Genomic DNA, 19,675 nt, shown 5'->3' on the forward strand with positions numbered 1-19,675 from the left:
GAAGGCTGGATGCCATCATGGCTTCTGGAGGGCTCTGGCTAGTGCCCCACTTTGGAAAAGGCTCTCTGATTGTGGCTAAGGCCAGTAGCACTGGGTCCTCATCCTTAGCAGCCTCCAGCAGCCTGAAAGGCTCCTCTTAAAAACACAGAGGCTTTCCTGGCCAGAGAGAAGGGTGCAGGGCACCCACATTCTGGTAAGGGCAGACTCTGCTCCCTGCCAAGATGTTTTTCAGCACAAACTGAGTTCTTAGGCCCCAGTGAGATGGGGATTGTGTTGTAAAGCAGAAGCACGTGCTAACTTTAGGCTTAACTTTAGCCTAAATGAGTCACTAGTGTGATGCAGCTGCCAAATATACCATGCCCACTTGGGCTGCCTTTTTAATAATAATAATCAAGATTTATTGCATGCTCACTGTGCAACAGGTACTTGACGCATAAGCCCTCTTTCATCTTCCCTCTACCCCTATGATATGGGTGCCACAGTTATCCTCATTTTAACACATGAAAAAACAAAGGCACAGAGCTGGATTTGCAGTCAGTCTCCAGGGCCTGTTCTGAGCCCCTGCTCCAACAAACCTCGGCCCTTTCCAATGAGATGATCCCTTCAGGAGGAGCGCTAGCCGGGGCCAAACTGATGCCAGGCCGGGAGGTATGGAATGCACCTGCTCACACTTGCCTCTATGGTGGGGTAGCCTGGGAAAGAGCTAGCCCAGGGAAAATGCTCATGGCCCTCCCTAGGAAAGCTGGGGACTCCAGGAGGGGCAAGTGTGGGTGGACCTCCTCTTGGAGCAGGAGTTGAAGGAGACAGGCTGAGACTGACCACAGAGCCACATTCCCAGGGCTGAGCGAGTCTCCTCTGACCACACCAAGGCTGTGCCCTGCCTTGCCCTCCCTCAGAAGATAGGACAGAAGTGACCCCAGAGAGAGGAGGAAGTTGTGACACTGACGTTCTGTCTTTGGGACCTTGAGCAATGACAATAAAACCACAAAACCTCACTGGCATCTACAAAATGCAAATGATAATACTGACTTGTCTGGAGTTGCTACCATGTGCTGCGTGGGTGTCCCAGACCTAGTGATGGTGGGCTAAAGTAGCACACGGTCTCCAAGGCCCCTTCCATCCCGAGAAGGTATGACAGCATTTAAAGACACAAGCATGGTCCATTGTCCACTAAGTGGTCAACTAAGGTCCACTAAGATCAAACACATCAGTGAAATGACTGCTGATGAGTCTGAAAACCCCAAACACGAACCTTTCTAATCACTAATACGGTGACTCCAGGCAATGAATGTCACAGCTTAAAGAGTGCCAAATGGTCTTATCCAAGAAAGAAACCAGGAGAGGTCCAGAGAAACACAGGTCCTGATGAGGTCCCACGGCAACTCACAACTTGGAATTCTGATTTCCTGTCCACATTTCCAATGCCAACATCCTGCCTCCCATTTACAGCCCCCAAAGGGAGAAAACATGCCATACACACAGATTATGTGTGGGGCCCAAAAGAACTATAACACGGGCTTGAATTGTATGAAAACTCAACTCCATTAAATCTAATCATCAAAGAGCAATCGCTTTCACTCTCCCAAACCAAGGAAGCTAATCTAGAGACTGCCTGGCTTGTATTTCTTAAAAGAGATGTCGCATTAAAATGAACAAGTCCATTTCCTCCCATTAAATATTTTCCCCAAATTCACTTATCAATATTTACTAAGCATAAATAAATGGACAATAAAAAAGACAGTATTGATGAGTAACATAAGCAAGAGACACCCCATGGACAAGCGAGTCCCTAGGCTGGGGCAAGAAAGACTCCACAGTGGAGGGGACACTTGGCTTCATAGATGAAGAGGAAAGCTACACTGAAGGCCAACAGCAGAGGCTTGAAAATCCTTTTAGTTAGGCAGGTGTGGTGGCACATGCCTGTAATCCCAGCTACTTGAAAGGTCAAGGCAGGAGAATCACATGTTCAAGGGCAGCCTAGGAAACTAATGAGATTTTGTCTCAATGTAAAATAAAAAGGGCTGGGGAAGCAGCTCAGTGGTAGAGCACTTGCCTCCCATAGGAGAGTCCCTGGGTGCAAAAAAATCCCTATAGTCAATGAATGGATGAGGATGAATGAATGGGTGGATGGATGGATGGATGGATGATGGATGGATGGGTAGATGGATAGGCAGATTAATTGGTGGGTGGGTGGGTGGGGGAATGGATGGATGGATGGATGGATGAGTGAACTAAGGATGGATGGAAGACAGGTCAGCGGAGGGAGGATGGAAGGATGGATGAATGGAATGATGGAAGAATAATGGACGGAGGATAATAAATGAATGATGGATGGATGAATGAATGGACAATGGACGCATGACTCTAATGCCACTCTTAAATCACAAAAGGTGTTCCCCAAGGATCAAAGGGGAGAGTTTGGAGAATCTGCCTAATTTTCTCCCCTTTTCCACCAGCTGTTCCCTCCAACAAGCCTAAGAAGTGACTCTGAGAGGGGGCGTTATCTTCAAGGAGCAGGTCAGGCACAGATAGGGGGCACCGGAGAAGGGCAGGGTTGGCAGGATGACAAGTCTGTGCATATTTGCTGGGAATCTTTCCCCCCCGCCTGCACGCGCGCCCGCGCGCGCACACACACACACACACACACACACAGAGTTGTACCTGACACACCCATCAGGGAAAAAAAAAAAATTCAGAAACTGAGTCAGTCTAAACCTAAGAGGGGAGAATAAAAAGGCAAAGGTAATAATTGCTTTTCTGCACATCAGGATCCCAAGTGTTCCAGTCTGGGTCCACTGCATGTTTATATCTCTCAACTGGTAGATAAACCACAGGTACACTTGGGACCATAAAGCTGCCCCTTTGAGACAGCGCCAGGCTGATACCCATCCCACCCAAACCAGAAGTTCCAGAAGTGCCACACTCTGTCCGGCATTTGTCCCTGTGAGTTCCTCTGCCTGGACTACCCTTCCTCCTCCTGTCCTTCCACTGATAAAGTCCTCATCACAGAAGACCCAGTCTAGACCTCTGGGAAGAAGGCCTTCCCAGACCACTTAGCACAACTCTTTGGTTAAATAAAAGAGCTGCTGCCAAAAGCCTCAACCCTCAGTCCTTGGGTCAGGACTTTTCGCCGTGCTGATCCAAGACTCTGCACTCCCTGCCTGCAAGCTGCCAGGAGCAGCCCAATACAAAATGCATTGTCAAGCGGGAAATTTGGCAGCCAGAAGACAGGAAAACTGTCATATCCAGTTTCTCTCAGGGCAATTCCTGCTTCTGCCAACATCCCTATATAGCCACCTTTCAAGGTCACGCTGGTGACTTTTCTAAAACAGCCTTCTTCCTAGGCACGGAGGACAATGGAGGAAGATCACATTTGAGAAACTCACTGGGATTCCAGAGGCGGCCAGCTCCGTAACCAAGTTAGCCAGCTTTGCCTACGCCGTGAGCCTAATAAGCGCCCAGCACATAACAGATGTTCCAGAGAGTGCCAGCTGATTGACTGATGGATTGCACAAGGAATTCCTCTTGATGGCACCTGCCACACCATTTCAAATTCAAGGCACAGGAAATAAGGTTTATGCTTCCAACCTGGTATGAGAATGAGGTATATAAAAAGTATTGGGGCCTGCTGTGATGGCCCAGCTGCCAGGCTCCCCAGACGCCCCAGCAGCAGCAGCCTGTGTGTAGTCATGGAGGGGAAGCCTACAGCAGACCCCGCTGGTGATTTTCATCCACCCAGGGTCCCCCACCAGTAGCACCATCGACGCTGTTGACATCTGAGCTGGATAACCCTTTGTCAAGGGGCTTCCCTGTACATTACTGATGCTGAGCAGCATCTTTGGCTTCTACCGGCTACACACCAATAGCAATCACCTGTGACAACCAAAACTGTCTCCAGACATTGTCAAATGTCCCCACAGGGACAGATCTCCCTAGCTGAGAATCAGCACTATAACCCCCTTGCTCATGGCAGAGCAGCTGTTCCCAAAGCAACAGTCAGGAGCCAACTTGAGGGTCCTGATTTAAGGGTTGTGCCATGAACAACAGAGAAATAGGAGGCATCTCTCCCACCTAGCAGTTGGGCCATCACAGCAGGCCCCTGCCTTCTCATGGCTTTCTTTAAATGGACCACCCAGCATTTGCCTGAGAACTTTAACCCACATCCTCTTCCCTTAAATATATGAATCAGTGGATGAAGTAGGGGGATGGGTGGGTGGCAGAAAGGGAGATGGATAGACATACACACACTGACACACTGCTAATTGCCCTCACACACACTTGACTCTTCACTGGGCCTCTTGTGACCTGCAGACAGAGGACCATCTTTCTGCCTCATTCACCCTCCCTGCACAGGATCTGTTGGTAATAAATCTTTGAATTTGTTTTGTATTGTGTGATGCATGAATTTGCACCTTCCATGGGAAGAACCAGGACCTACCAGGACAGGTTTTTCCTGGGGTGTCAGGAAGAACCTAAGTAAAATTCCCCAGTGCAAGGGCAAGGTCCGGCAGTAATAAACTGGACACCGATCAGACAACAGCCATGAGGATAGCTGTGATTGGAAACAAGTTTTCCATGTGAGGGACACATGGTTACAGGCTAGACAAGTAGTCATTAGGCCATCAGTCAAGTAAAAGAAATGTCCTCAACCAGTTCCCCTTCTAGCTCTCTGGTACTGGAACCCAACAGTCAGCAAGCCTGGCTCATAGATGCCCCCCACTGCCCATGTGAACATGAAGATGCCCTGGTCATGGAGAACCTGAGCTCCCGCAGGGAGCTGCCCACAGGCTGGCCAGTAGATGTCCACAGCAGCATTGGTCTGGGAACTTCACTTCTCACCACTGAAATCATCATAAGCAGAGGAGAGAATGAAGACCCAGGAGCCCAGACATCAGGCAACCCAGCTCCTGATGCCTCCTACAGTTTTCTTGCCTGACCACTGACCACCGAGCACCCAGGCAAGAAGCAGACTGGAGGAACATTCCACGGGAGCACAGGTCTCCACTGTTGTTGGTGAGAGGGGAGGGCTGAATGCTGAGGCCACACCTGCACCAGGAGAGAGCACCAAGGTTGTGCACACCAGAGACCTGGGGGAAATGGAAATGCTCTCAGCCCACATTCCCCGCCCCTGCAGAGGGCCCCCAGTGCTACTTAGGCTCCTCAATCTGCTTTACAAATCTTCTTTTGGGAATCTGGATGGAGCCGGGGGACTCTATTAATATAGAGAGGAGCCAGGCACAGGGGTATGTGCCTATTAATGCCTGTAATCCCAGCAACTCAGGATACTAAAAAAGGAGGATCACAAGTTCAAGGCCAGCCTTAGCAACTCAGCAAGATCCTGTCACAAAAAAACAAAAAGGGCTGGGGATGTGGCTCAGTGGTAGAACACCCCTGGGTTCAATCCCCCAAGTCACAACCCCCCTCCAAAAGTTGCACCGCATGAGCCGAGCTGCAGGCATTTGCAAGCCCAGGTGTCCTCCATCAGCAGGACCACAGCAACAGGAAAGGCCTCCATTCCCAGGACACTGACCTTGAACTAGGGCCATGCTGGGGCTCCCACTCAGAGCCTCATCTGACACTAAAACACACCTGAAAAGCTGCTGTTGGGACCCCCTGACTCAGCTGATAGACTGAGGCCACAAAGAGAAGCTGCTCCTGTCCTGATGTTCCAGCAACCCCATGTTTCCCAGAGACTTCTTCCTAGCACCCTGTGTCACAGTGAGGAACAAGACATTCTTGAACTATGACAACGCCAAGACCAGGGTGCAGGGACCAGGCATGTGAGCTAGGGGCAGGGTGCCTGCTGGCTGTGAGGACCCAGGCAAGGCAGAGCAGGGCAGAGGTGGTCCACTGGCCATCCCCTCCTTCCTCTAGTCAAGGCTTTCCTGCAGGGCAGACAGCGTTCGGGCACAACCCAAACCTGCCGGCCCAAGTAGACCTATGAGAAGGGACACTGGGATTCGGAGACTCTTCCGCACCCATGCAGCCAGGCACCCAAGAGAGATGGAGGGGACACCCAGAACAGAGACTAGGAGAAGAAAGACAAGCAGGCAGACACCACCCTTTCCCAGAGTAAGCCAAAGAGCTGAAGGATGCAGTGGCCCGTCACCCTGGGCCCACAGACTCAAGCACACACCTGAGACTGTGCCAGAGAGAAACCCCTACAGAAAGGCTTCCTCAGAGTGGCAGAAGCCTCCACCCCCTTGGCCCTCCTAGAGTGCTCTGGCCTCTGATTCTACCCATGATGGCCCCACAGGGCCCTGATGAGCTGCAGGAGGCCTACAAGGGCCCTGGTCAGTCAGGACCAAGGATGGCAATACCAATGCAGGAACCCTGGCCTCGGGCTCCCAGCCTCATGTGACAAAAGCACATGTTCACAGTGCCTAACCACAAATAGTTCATGCAATCCTCACAAACACCACAGGGGTGGCAAGGGAGACCGAGGACACAGCACTGGCTCAAAAAAGGGGCTGGGAATCCACATCAGTGACACCAGGGAATGTGGTTCCCTTTGAAGGCTTCCAGCCTGCACACGGCACCACCAGCTCTACACAGGAATTAGACAATTCCTGGGGGTGAGGAACTAAGCTGTGTCCTACTTTGTTCCTTTGGTTTGTTCCCTGGGCCTTTTACAGGAAAGATGAGAATGACAACTAATATTTACTCAGCTCCTGGTCTTACCCAAGATAACATGCCAGGCACTTGTCACCAGCCATCTCATCTACTCATCCCCACAAAGAAAGCTCTGCTTATACTTGAGAAAAACCAAGGCTCAGAAAGGCTAAGTAACATAACTAAGTCACACGGTAGTGAGTTTCAAACCAACCTCTCCCCTTCCCATCCCACTTTCCTTTCTCTTTTTTTTTTTTTTTTCTTTTATTTTGCAGTGCTGGGGATTGAACCCAGGGCCTCCACATGCTAAGCACAAACCAGACCTTTCCATGTGAAGCCCGAGTTCCTAAGTCCTACCCTGTTCAGCCTGACGCCATTAATGAAACAGTCCATGAGGACAAAATGAAGCTCACTGTGGCCCACATGCCCACTCGATTTTACTGCTGACACAAGTCTGGAAGGCAGGTTCTCTGTGTGCTTGGCCTTGGGCAGGGACTCAAAATAAAGGCAGGCCAGGGCACGGGAGGCATGGTTGTAAAGTTCATCTGCACTTGTGAATCACATTATACCAATGGACTCTGGGACCCAGAACCACCACAAGGAAGCCCTGAAGAGGAAATGGAGGGACCTGAGCAGTCTAGAGGACTTAAGAGACATTCCGTCCACTTACACAGGCTGAGCTTCTGAACAAAGAGGACTCTCTCTTCCTCAGGAGGCAGAGACCAAGAAAACAGAAGTGGTCCTGAGGCCCCACACCCACAGCCAGGCCTCTAATGGCTTGAGCAGCCAAGATTCAAGGGGAGAGCCTGAGGCTCGTGGGGAGGGGCAGAGATGAGTGAGTGAATCAGGTCAGAGGTTGACCTGTGCTGAGCCCCCTTTGTACTGACCAGTAGAAGCAGGCTGGTCTGCTGACCCTCACGGCAAGCTCCTTCCAGCTCCCAGGCCCAATGCCATCAGGGCGGGAGTGGGGCGACAGAACACTCCAGCTCCTCATCCCTACCAAGCGAGGTCCTTCCTACCCTTCTTGGGGACAATAAAAATGTCCACAGGTATGGCCTTCAAGTGTGACTTATACTTCCAAAAGATCTATTCAAGTGGTCAAACAACAATCTGGACCCAAAGAGGTCCAGCTTCCAGCCACTTCAGCCATGACACAATATAAAGCAAATGTAGGAAAAGATAGGTGTCATCCCAGGGACCCTCAGGACAGAACCCGCAGCACATAAACCACGGCTGGGATCTGACCCACTTTCTCATTTATCCTGGTGGCCAGCAAAAGCTGTGACCACAGAGCCATGATACAGTCTCAGCCAGTGTCCCATGAAAGAGAGATCTCTGTGCTATTTGGGAGAAGCAGCAAATCAATCCTCAGTTCATTTGCCTGCCCTAACCACCAGCCCTGCACTAGCTAACCAGGCAGCTTCTGCAGGTCTTCCCACCTTCTGACAATTCAGCCTTGGAGTGTCCCAGAACTGAGGGACATCATAGTAAAAAAAAGGTCAATCCCCATCAACCCACCTTGATAAAAATGCAGGTACCTGGCCCCACTCGGCCTCAGTTCTCATTGAATGGATTTTCTCTGGGGCCTAAGAATCTGCATATTTGACAAGCTGCCACCTGAATCTCATCTCAGAGGCCCAGAACCCTTCCTAGAGACAATTTCAGAGGCTTTTCTGTTGTTGTTGTTGTTGTTGTTGTTGTTGTTGTTTTCCCTCTCTGCAGTACTGCAAATTGAACCCGTGGGCACTTTACCACTGAGCTACATCCCCAGTCCTCTAATTTTTTTCTTTTTAGTGGGGAGAGGGGTACCAGGGATTGAACCTAGACGTGTTTAACCACTGAGCCACATCCCCACCCCTTTTTATATTTTATTTTGAGACAGGGTCTCACTAAGTTGCTGAGGATGGATTTGAACTCACAATCCTCCTGCCTCAGCCTTCTGGCCCACTGGGATTGCAGGTGTGTGCCACCACACCCAGCAGTTTTTGAAGTCTTGCCCTCAGATTTGCTCCTATTCACTCTAGTTCTGACCTTATTCTATTCTATTTCTCTTTTTTGCATAAGTACACCTTGAGAAAAGAAAAAATCTAATTCATAAAAAGGGCTGGTGCTTAATGTTTTACTGATATAAATGTATATCCACATAAATATACATATTGCACATCCCTCATTCACACTTAACAGAGGGAAAGTAATCTTACATATTATATTGTGTGTGTAACATACTATATTATGTATATTATGTACTACATCTTCTCTAGACAAACGCATCTGAATTACAATTCAAAGCCTCCCATCCTGGAGGAGGAGAATAGAAGTTCAGTGGATTAGACAAAGGGGAATGAAGGGAAGGAAGTGGGGACAGGGATAGGAAAGACAGCGGAATGAATCTGACATAACTTTTCCAGGTACATATAGGAATACACCACAGTGGATCTCCATACCATGTACATCACAAGACTGGGATTCTAATTAGAATAAGATACACTCCATGTATAACTAAAAAGAACAAATAAAAATTAAATATAAAAAAGTCTCCCATCCTGTTCCAACTCTTGATCTGCATCCCTAAAAAGTCCTGGCTGAGTGAATGCTGACTGATTTCTTTTCTAATATAAAAAGGCAAGGAACGCAGGCACACCCTGGATGCATGAGCACCAAAGACGTCCCCTCTCCTTGATCTCTGCAGACAGCAAGGGCCAGCCCTAAATATACTGTCACTGCCTGGACACACACAATGTATCATGACAGAACAACCCACCACTGTCTGCAGAAACATCTGAGTGATGTGCCTTCAACCTGTCATCCGACCACCATGACCTCAATTTTTTGAGAAGTCAAGTCAAAACTCTATCCTTATCTTTAGCGATCTGAGACATATTTATGTATCAGTCCTTCCTTGTCTTCAGCTTTCAGGAGAATCTGAAAGGGAAGACAGGCACATTCCTTGCCAAAGACCTCACACTTTCCCTAGACTCTGGTCCGCCATCTGCCTTCCCACTGACATTTTTTTTTAAGTTCCAGATATTGAACCAGGGGTGCTTAGCCACGGAGCCAAATACCCAGCCCTTTGGATCTTTTATTTTGAGAGAGGGTCTCGCTAAGTTGCTCAGAGCCTCATTAAGTTGCTGAGCCTGGCTTTGAACTTGTGATCCTTCTGCCTCAGGCTCCGGAGCTACTGGGCTTACAGGCATGAATCACCACACCCAGCCCCAGTGACACAAAGAGAGCTGCTCAGAGGACAGGATGTGCTTAGTTTTCGAGGCAGAGCTGGTTCATTCTGAAGAGTGAAGAACCTGAGAGATCACATCAGCAGCACCCTTCTACAGAGAGGCAAAGCAATAACAGGGTCATTCTGAGGTTGAGGGACTGGGTTTTGCTATCCATGAGGCCAGCTGGAAGAGGTTCATGCTGATTTCTCTTGATAGCGCATGCATTTATCATTCTTTCTCTCTTCCTTAACTTCTTCCAGAAGAAAACAGTTTGAAAAGATACTGTATGTAAGAAAGTCTTCCAGGCAGTAATCTGGATGGTCTTCTGGACTTTCTACACCAATGCCACTTTCACAAGCAGGTACTTAATGATCATCTCTTAAGATGATTTTAACTAACTCTTGACAAAGATGGGGGTCCGGGGCATCAGAGCCCCTTCACCCTCCTTCCTCCAAGTGTCACTTATCCCTTAAGACCAGTTCAAATGGGAAGACTTCCTTAGCTCCCCAACCCCAGTTGGTTCTTGCCCACAGAATACAGCAGGTGATGGCCATGTTGGGATTAGGTAGATGCATTTCTGTGTTCAGGTGAAGTTCTCGGTTAGTCTTCTATCCTTGCTTCCTTAGGCCACTGCTTGGTGAATTGTAGATTCTCAAAGAACCAACAAATTAAATACTGTTTTCTGGCCATCAAGATCTGCCCACAGTGCACATACTTGCATGCTAAACTCCCCATCTCAGACTTTAAAATATGGACTTGTTTTTTTTTTTTTTAAACTCCCCACATAATGAATGAGCTTAAATATTAGAAGTTGAAATTATTAAGTAAATCATTTCACCTGTAAAGCTTCTATTTGCATACCATTAATTCATGATGGCAGCTAAAACAAATTCATCACATTCTGTATATTAGAAGCTGATTTATGTAGGAATTGAAAAAAAAATCATGAGCTCAAAATTATGTTGACATGATGTACGTGCTCAATGGAGAAAGATTTTTCTTTTCCTTCTTCCCTGTTTTTCTTCCTTCCTTTTTTTTTTTTTTTAAATCATTGGAACAACTGAATTATGGTAAGAAGGAAAAGGATTTGAGAAGAGGAAGGACTGGCATCTCAGAAATGAATAATGCTACCGCCTCACGTGTGTGGCGTGCTCTCAGGCGGGTACACACACACACACTCCAGTTATTAATGTCAAGTATGCCAAAGATACGCTGGAAAATCATTACCATTCATCGCCACTAACCGCCATTAAATTTCAATCAATTCAACTTAGCACAAGTGTACTTGAGCGGCCCTTACAGTTCCTTATAAATGTGGCTCCAAAGTCGAGCTGACTTATTGCATTGTCCACCGCACAAAGAAGCGCGCTAAGCATCGGCTGAAAGGGGGACTGTCTTGGATCCCGGGACGATGCTCTTTTAAGCATTTAAAGATCTTTTTTTCTGAGTGCTAAGAGGTTTTGAATCCCTACGGGTCAAGACGAATGGAGGAGAAGACCACCCTCCCTTTCCCCACCCCAACCCCGTCCTTGGGGTGGGGACAGAGCGGAGAAGGCCTTCCCAGCTGTGATCTACAGATGTTTTACAGAAAAAGTTTCAGTCACCACAAAAAGTTTGGTGACGGGCCCTTTCTCTGTCTTTCCTGAAATGCTCTTCCCTCAGACTGTACACCAAACTCCAACGCCCGTTCGGTTAACGGGAGGAGGGCGAGCCGCTGCGCAGGAGGAGGGACGGCGCTGCAGGCAGCTTTTGGGGCTGGCACGTCTCCGGGTAGGAGCGGGCTTGGTGCGCCCCGGCCGCGGCCTACCCGGCTCTGGCCTGCTGGCTTCTCCTCGGCTAGCCACGAGCAAGGTCCAGTCTCCCGCCACCCCAACAATGTGGCCATTGTTCGCACGCCGCAAAACAGGCGGGCGCGCAGGTGGGAGGGACGCGGCGGGCGGGTGGGCAGGCGATCGGGCACTGAAAGTTCCCGGACGCCGCAGGGTCGCTGCCGCCAGCACGCGCGACCTCCCGGAGGCCTAGCCGGCAAGCTCTCCACCCAGCGGGACACGATCGCAGAAAAGGGGGACAGAAGTGGAAGGCAGCAGAGGGCGAGATGGGGGCAAAAAACGAGGAAAGGCAAAGTGGAGAAACAAAGAGGAGCGGGGAGACGGAGGTAGAGAAAAGAAAGGAGCGGGGAAGAGAATGGAGGGGGCGGGGAGGAAAAGGGAGAGAAAAATAAAACCGAGAAAGGAGAGACAGGAAAGGACGCGGGAAGGGGCGACGGAAAAAAGGAGAAGGGGAAAGAAAAGAAAAGACCAAAGGCTGAGTAGAGAGGAAAGGAGAAAGAGTGGGGGAGACAGACAAGATCAGTGTGACCCAGGCTGACCAGGAAGCCTCTAGAAAGAGCAAGAGGTCACCGGTTTTCGTAGAGAGAACGGGCTCCAAACCCAGCCGAGTCAGCAACGCGTAATCACACCAGGGGCTTTGCTTAATTACAGGGTTGCGAGCTGGGTTGGAGGCAGGGAGATACTTAACTGCAGCGGGGAAGGCCCTGCCTTGGAATGGTCTGTAAGGCGGAGAGATACAAACGTCCCCCACCCTTCCCACCGCAAGCCCCCAGAGCCAGGGCCCTGGAGGACAAGGCTCAGGGCGGCAGCCGGTAGGCCAGAGAGGAGTTGGTGGGACACAGGCTCCCCAGGAAGATCTTTCTTCACTTGGAGCAGGAGTCCCCCATGCTGGTCAGCCCGAGGCCCCAGGCCTGAGGAGGCCCCGCCTTGTCCTGGGAGCAGGGCCACTCCCCCTTCCCCCCCCCAGCTCTCTTGCTGGAGGCCTGGGGCCCCCCTCCGCCCTGGGAAGGTGGGGGGTGAGGTCAATCCCAATCCCGTGCCAATGAATAAAAAGTCCCCTTTATTCCAGTGCTGTTTTTGGTTCATTAAATTTTCCACAGATTTGCAGAGAAGAAAACATAATCAATAAACCTTGACAAAAGTGAACATGTGAAAAAGGCCAGAGAATGGAACAGCGAGATAAAAGTGATATCCGATCACAGATTTCCGAGGCAGATGACTAGCTCAGGCTGCTGAAGAATCTCAATGGGCCATCGGCTTGGAGCCCCACTTTCCTTCCATTTGCAGCGACTCCTCATTCAAGACAATAGTAAAAGCACTAAAACTGTTTTTCTTATGCTAATGGTGAAACCCAGCACTCAGTTAAAACACACTTCCCAGGAACCTGCTTTTTTTTTTTTTTTAACACACATGTGCACAGACAAAAAAACCACATTAACTAGTTTCATTTAAACCCAAATCTCAAAAGCAGTTTAATATGTACTCTTTGGTCACATTTTAAATGAGTTATGCCCCACCCACCCCCAATGTTTTTTAAGAAACCAGAAAATAAAACTTAAACAGGGATATCAGGGATTCTTTTAGTGATGAAAGAATTGAGCAAAAATAATACACTAAACAAGTAGCCAATATGCTGTCATCATTCATATACAATACATAATATTAAATACAGTTAGCATAAATTGAGAGTCTTTCGTCATCCTGAAAATCCAAAAACAATGACCAATGTTTCGCTTTTTAAAATCCTTCATATTCCACAGCAAACCCTGATTAATTTTAAAGGAATAACTAGTATTGAATCTGGCATTATATGTTTATTTGGAACCACAAGTGTCGAAGGTGTCACTGAAGGGTCCTATTAAACACCAATGTCCATGACCCTTTCTCAAATCTGCTTTTAAACAAGCCTGAGAAAACAATCACAGAGCAGTTTCCCCTCCCCGAGTTCTTTAGAAGTGAGACAGCTTTGCACACTGTAATTGCTAGGCATTCTGCTTCTTGCTCTCCGAATTTTCTGGAATCTGAGAATACTGTTTCTCTCTTTGGCATTCTTCACGTGTTTCATTTGTCCATGCCTCTGACACTCAGTGAAAAGAAGAAAGGAGGGAACTGCTTCCCTGGGGTTCCTTTTCAAAGGACCCTGGCCCAGCGGGAAGGACTGCAGCTGTCCAAAGCAAGGTCCACCTGGCCTGACAGCCCCATGTGCACCGGGAAAAAGGCTCTTGAACAGGTAGATCCTCCCATCCTGGACTACAGAAGCAAGGCTGGTTTGCTCCACCATCCTGGAGTGCCCTGCACAAGAAAGGAAGCCCTGCTAAAACTTTCCCACCCAGGCCAGCTGCGCTGCCCACAGACACAAGGGTGGAGGACTCTGGTTTTGAGCTTTAACAAGCCAGCTGGGTGTGAGGGGGTCACACAGGCTTTCAAAGTGCACACGACAACCTCCTGGTCTCATTTAAAGGGAATTGCTGGCATCTGTGCAGTGAAGTTTTCCCCTGGGGTGACCAAGGGGGGCCCTGATGGAAAAAGGGTGTTTATTAGGCAAATATCCAATTTTGTCTGCTTGCCTGCTGAATCCCCTGGTTTGCTAATCCAGCCCCAGGGGCTGCACTGTGTACAGGGCACTTGTGGGAGTACAAAAAGCGTGAAGTATTTGTGTATTTTTCAGTCTGTAGTGCAAACAAGCCAGCTACAGTACACAGCCCCCAAGACCCCCGCAGCCAGGCAGTGAGCCGCTGACCCATAGCCCTGAGGCCCCCTCCTCTGACCAAGCAAGTCAAAGGATTTCCTCTCTGCTTGGTGCTCTCCCAAGGGGACCAGCGTATCCTAAGAAAGCTAAGGGGACTCAGTTAACTTCTTCAAGTTGGGCTGAGACTGAAGTTCCTTCTAAAGCCTCATGGGGTGGAGGGTGGGTCTGTGACTTTGGGTGCAGCCTGGAAGTCCAAGCTTAAGGAATCTAGACTCTGGACAAATTCCCATCACATGAATTCCCACAGAGGATAGACCCTGGCTTAGGAGTGCTTTCTCCACCTCGCGCTCATGCTCACCGACTGACTTTGGAACCGCACCACTCTGATCTTTCTCCAGATCAGACACTGGGCCAAGATGAGGCAGGAGCCTCTGAAGGCTAAGTCCTGGGCAAGTGAGCTCCTCTGAATGCAGGACCTTCCCTGTATTAGTTTAAATTCCCCTAGGATCAGGAAACAACCTCAAGAAATTGGTATGGTTCTCAAAGTAAGAGGAGAAATACAAAACCACCCTAAATCTTACAAAATATGATTAACTTTAAAATTCATCACACAAGTAATAACTTTCCATATGGCTGGGTTTGAGTAGGATTTGTGTCCCAGAGAGAATCTCCAAAATTCCTGAAACCTTAAGGAAAGAAATAGAAAGTCTAACAAATCGAAAGCAAGAGAAGAAAGAAACTGGTAAGATAGAGGCCCTGGGGAAGGAGGGGAGTGCATCTGCAGGGCCTAGATTGTACATTCTCCAACTACTGTCAGGACAGACCAGAAGCTGAGAAGTCTAAAGAGCCTCAAAATTCAAACCTGACAGAATTGACCAGGGTGCCCTCTCCTGCGCTCTCCTCCTCTTCCCTGGGGAGACTGGCCCAGGTAGCACACAATGAATACCCCCAGTCTGCAACTGCAAAGTCGCTCCCAAGCCCAGGGTGGGCATGCCCCCAGACACACAGAAGCCAGAGCAAAGGAAACTCCCAGCCAAGGTAAGGAAATGGGCGGGGAGGGGGCTCTAGAGGAGGTGGCTAGAACAAACAGATCGCATCAGAGAGACTTGTGACAAGTCCGCCTATTCCACCGCTATCACCCGCTGTATATTTTGGATTTCACAGTTTATTTACTTTACTTTTTGGCACCAAGCCCCCTGAGCATGCCAATACAATATTTGTTTAAACACTATTTTATGCCGCTTGCGAGGGAAACGTTTACTTTCAAATTCTCCAACATCCCCCAGAGCCTCGTCTGCAAACAGCATATGACCGTTTTACAACTGCTCCCTTTATCTGAAGCTGTTGGGATTAAACCTTCACACGCCCAGCAAGGGCAGCGGGGTTGGGGCCCCAGGACTGTTCCACCGCCACGGAACTGCAAAGCCGTGCGTCCGAAGAGATGCAGGGGGTGAGGCACAGAGAGCCGGGTGAAACACCCCCACAGCATGGGACCTGACGCAGGCGAGAGGTCTACTTTCTGGCTGGAATCAATTCTGGGAGCCACACAGCAATTACACAAAAGAGAGGGCAGTGGGGAGAGGAACCCTAAGGGGAACCCAAGGCTGATGAGCACCTCTGCGGTGGGTCATCTGGGTGAGGTGCGCGCGCTCCATCCCCAGCCCCCTGCTCAATAGAAGTCGGGTTTCCTAGGAAATGACAGCAATTACTGCCAGGCTGAAAAGGCGCGGAGTTAGGTGGACTTCCAGCTCCTTGGCGAGACGCGCGCACGCGCGCGGACACACACATACATACACACACACACACACACACACACACACACACGCAAGCTCACGCTCCCTTCCCCCACCCCGCAGTACACCCGCCCCTTGCCCCCCGCCCCCGTCAGGGGAAAACGCTCCCCTCTCTAAACCCTTAATAGGATTGGCGCCCAACTCTCTCCGCGCCTCTCCCCATCCATCACACACAGATCAAGTTGCAGTAGTGGATTTTTCAAATTCCTCAGCAAATATACTTGTTGAGAGATTGTCCCCGGGGTGGGGTGGGGGGATAGGAGAGAGACGGTGTGTGGGGGGCGGGGACGAAATGAGGGGTGTGGGGGCCCGGACCCGTCCAAGGATTACGTGCGGATCCCTTCGGGAAGTCAAGCGAATCTCTGGGCCTAGGGCAGAAGAGGAGGAGGAAAAAGGCCAGAAAGGAGGTCGGAAAAAAGAGTGCCTCCGAGGGGGAGGGGGCGACAGGGCCGTGCGAGGGGGAGCCAGGAGCCAGGAAGAAAGGCCGGGCTCCGGGACGCGCAGCGCAGGGAAGTGGAGTTAGAAGTTCTCAAGTGGCGAGCCCCGCAGTACACAGCACACTCCCTCAGACACGCTCCCACTGCCCACCTATGCGAGCTTCTGGGCATCCCAGCTTCCGACGCCATCCCCCCCAACCCCCAGCAAAACGGCTCTTGCTTCCGCGCGGTGCGACCCGACGAAGGCCCCTTGGCGCTTTCTCCCAGGTAGGGACGGAGTTGCCAAGTTGACCCACTGGCCACTAGCTCCCAGTCCAAGATCCCCCTTAAGTCCTCTTCCTACTGCGCCACAGCCAGAAGCGGGGTCAGCCCCATCCACCTCCAGTCCCCCTAAGCCCCGTGTCAGGATCCCGCTCAGTGGCACCGGTACCCGGTCCAGGGACCCTCCGAAGACCGCGCAGCATCCCAGTCGGCCTGGACTCAGCCGGGATAAGAGGCGCTTCGCAACCACAAGCAAGCAAAAGAAGGCCAATGCAACTTTACCGAGGAGACAAAAGTTTGCCTCTAGCACGCAGGTGGCCTCTCCGGCGCCGGGCAGCGGTTGCAGGCCCCCATCCCAACTTGGCTGGCGCGACCAGCAGCCGCAGGCTGCTGTGTGCAGGGGCTCAGGATGGCCTGGGCGGGGCGGGAAAAGCAGAGGAGGAGACCCAGGCAGCCGGGGGCCAGACAGAGCCTACCGCTGGCGAGCAGGCAGCTCCGCGAGGCTGTGTCTCGCCGCGCGGCCCGCGCTTCTTCCTCCGGCTCCTCCCGCTTCTCCTTGCCTTCCTCCGCGTCCGCTGTCGCCGCCGCCGCCTCCCTCTTCTCCTCGAAGTCTCATTGATGGGAGTTTGAAAAAAAGTCCGCGGAGCCGTGCTGCCTCGGCTGGCGAGCGCCGGCACTCCTGCAATCCATCAGCGCCGCCGGGACGGCGCAGCGCCCCCGCGCGCTGGGTTTTGGCACACTAGGGCGCCTAGCGCTCGCCCGCGCCGCGCGCTCCCCGCCCTGGGAGGCTGGGGGAGGACCCGGACGCCACCCCGAGAGGAAAAAGGGACGGTCGAGGACTCTCCCCCACCTCAGCACCGAGGAAAGAAAGCAGCCCTACAGGAAAGTTCGCGCAGGAAACGAGACAACGCGCCAGTCTCCAACACTTTTTTAAGGCGCCGGAATGGGGGATTGGGGAGTGTCTCTAACTCAAGTCAGATGAGCTCCGGAGCTCAGGCGCTGGGAGTGCTCTGTTTTCAATCTCTAAAATGCCCCCGCCCTCCCCACTCCCTCTTCCCTCTGCCGGGAGATGTCCGGGTCGTAGTTCCCAGGGCGCCGCTTGTCCGGGCGCCGGGGCGGAAGCCCGGGACGCGAGGGAAGGGAGGCGGGGGCTGGGTCCAGGCGGACCCTCCTCCCGCGGGCAGCGAGCGCAGGTGCCAGGGGTCCGGGTGCGCCCCCAGTCATGGCTCGCACAGGTTGCCTTTTGAGCGCATGTTAGTGAGAAGCGAAGCAGCCGTTTAGGTTTGGTGCTTATGTTTTGTAGGGGGGATTTTTGTTTTGTTTTTTAGAGACTCCACTGGAGCTGCTGCAAGCCAGATGGAAGTAATCAGAACCCAACAACAACAGAGAGAGAAGGAAGAAAAACCCTCACCGAATTTTCGGGCCAAAGTGTGGATGGGGCTGTGTGTGAAAGAACTTACTTAAGCAGGGGCGAGGAGCCCTGCACCCTCAATTCGCGCCCCCTCACCTGGAGAAACCCTCCAAGCTCTCCAGGGTTCCCGGCCCACCAACTGCTTCCTGAGGGAACTTTTCATATTTCTTCCTAACGTTTGCAGAACACTTTACCCTGGGCCAGGTGACATGTTCTGTTTTCTTTGTGTTAACCTTCATACCCTGTCAGTTAGGATCTCTTCTTCCCTTTTTATAGGTGAGAAGACTGAGGCTTAGGGACGTTGAGGAACTTGTCCAAAGTCAGAACATTTGGACCAGAACCTTTCTTGAGTTCAATTAAATAAATGTGCCTACTGACACAACTGTGCACTCCTGTAATCCCAGCAACTCAGGAGGCTGAGGCAGGAGGATGGCAAGTTTGAAGTCAGCCTGAGCAACGTGGTGTAATAATAAAAGAGCTGGGGGTGTAGTTCAGTGATAGTGTCCCTGGGTTCATTCTCCAGTACCAAAAACAAATGTTCATTAACTAGATGGTTAATTTAAAATGGGCCCTACTGAGGGCTGTGGGTGCATCCTTCTCTTCAGTCCCACTTCCTATCTGTGATACAAAGGAACCAAGTCTTCCCTCCCTGGTTTTACCCATGTAATTCCACACCCCTCAAATGCTCCACCACTGAACTACATCCCCACCCCTTTTTATTTCAAGACAAGAGTTATGCTAAAGTTACTGAGGCCAGCCTCCAACTTGGGATCCTCCTGCCTCAGCCCCCCAAGTTGCTGGCATTACAGACTTGGGCCAGCATACCTGGCCCATGTAATACCCTTGTGTCGTCGATAGCTCTCTCCACTTACCTCTGATTCTCCCCTAAGCCTATTTGCTTGCCTGCCTTCCTTCCTTCCTTCCTTCCCTCCTTCCTTAGTGCTAGGAATCTAACTCACATGCTTAGCACACACTCTACCTCTGATCTACAACCCCAGTCCCTATTTTTCATTTTTGAACTAAAAGGGAACATTATGACCCCATTTCTCATTCCTAATTACCCTCCTTCCTTTCCTTCTCCTGACATTCATTTATATGAGAGGAGCAACAATTTCTTCTTGACCTAGAGGAAAATAATGCACAGAAAAAATATTAGGACAATTTGATGCTAATTTTGTTTTTTCTGAGCAGGCTTTTCAGATGGGGAAGGGGGAAAAAAAAAAACTGGCAGCACTTTCCAAAGCAAAACTTGCAGAAGCCAAGGCATTAAAAGTAGGTGAAGTCTGAAAGGCGCATTTTATTTAAATATGATCAGATTCACCATTCCTCTGTGCTATTTGTTTAAATTCCTGCTGAGCTTTCAGAACACAGACTTGAAGGAGACAGAAAAAGTAAACCCTCCCTCCCTCCCTCCTTGGCCATATTTTAATG

The 19,675-nt window shown here is 50.5% G+C and overlaps 1 protein-coding gene across 2 annotated transcripts in view; it reads right to left on the reverse strand.

The window, feature by feature from the left end:
* Positions 1–17,967, reverse strand: part of GLI2 (GLI family zinc finger 2) — a 239,354-nt gene extending 221,387 nt beyond the window's left edge. The window contains exon 1 of one of the 2 annotated variants that reach the window (XM_079132140.1): positions 17,310–17,967. The gene's annotated coding sequence lies outside the window, so the exon portion shown is untranslated. Of the gene's footprint in view, positions 1–17,115 lie in introns of both variants that reach the window. The other variant, XM_079132139.1, reaches the window with a different exon arrangement.
* Between the last annotated feature and the right edge of the window lie 1,708 nt (positions 17,968–19,675).

This window comes from Sciurus vulgaris (assembly GCF_902686455.1).
Source record: "Sciurus vulgaris genome assembly, chromosome: 3".
In the NCBI taxonomy this organism is placed as follows: Eukaryota; Metazoa; Chordata; class Mammalia; order Rodentia; family Sciuridae; genus Sciurus; species Sciurus vulgaris.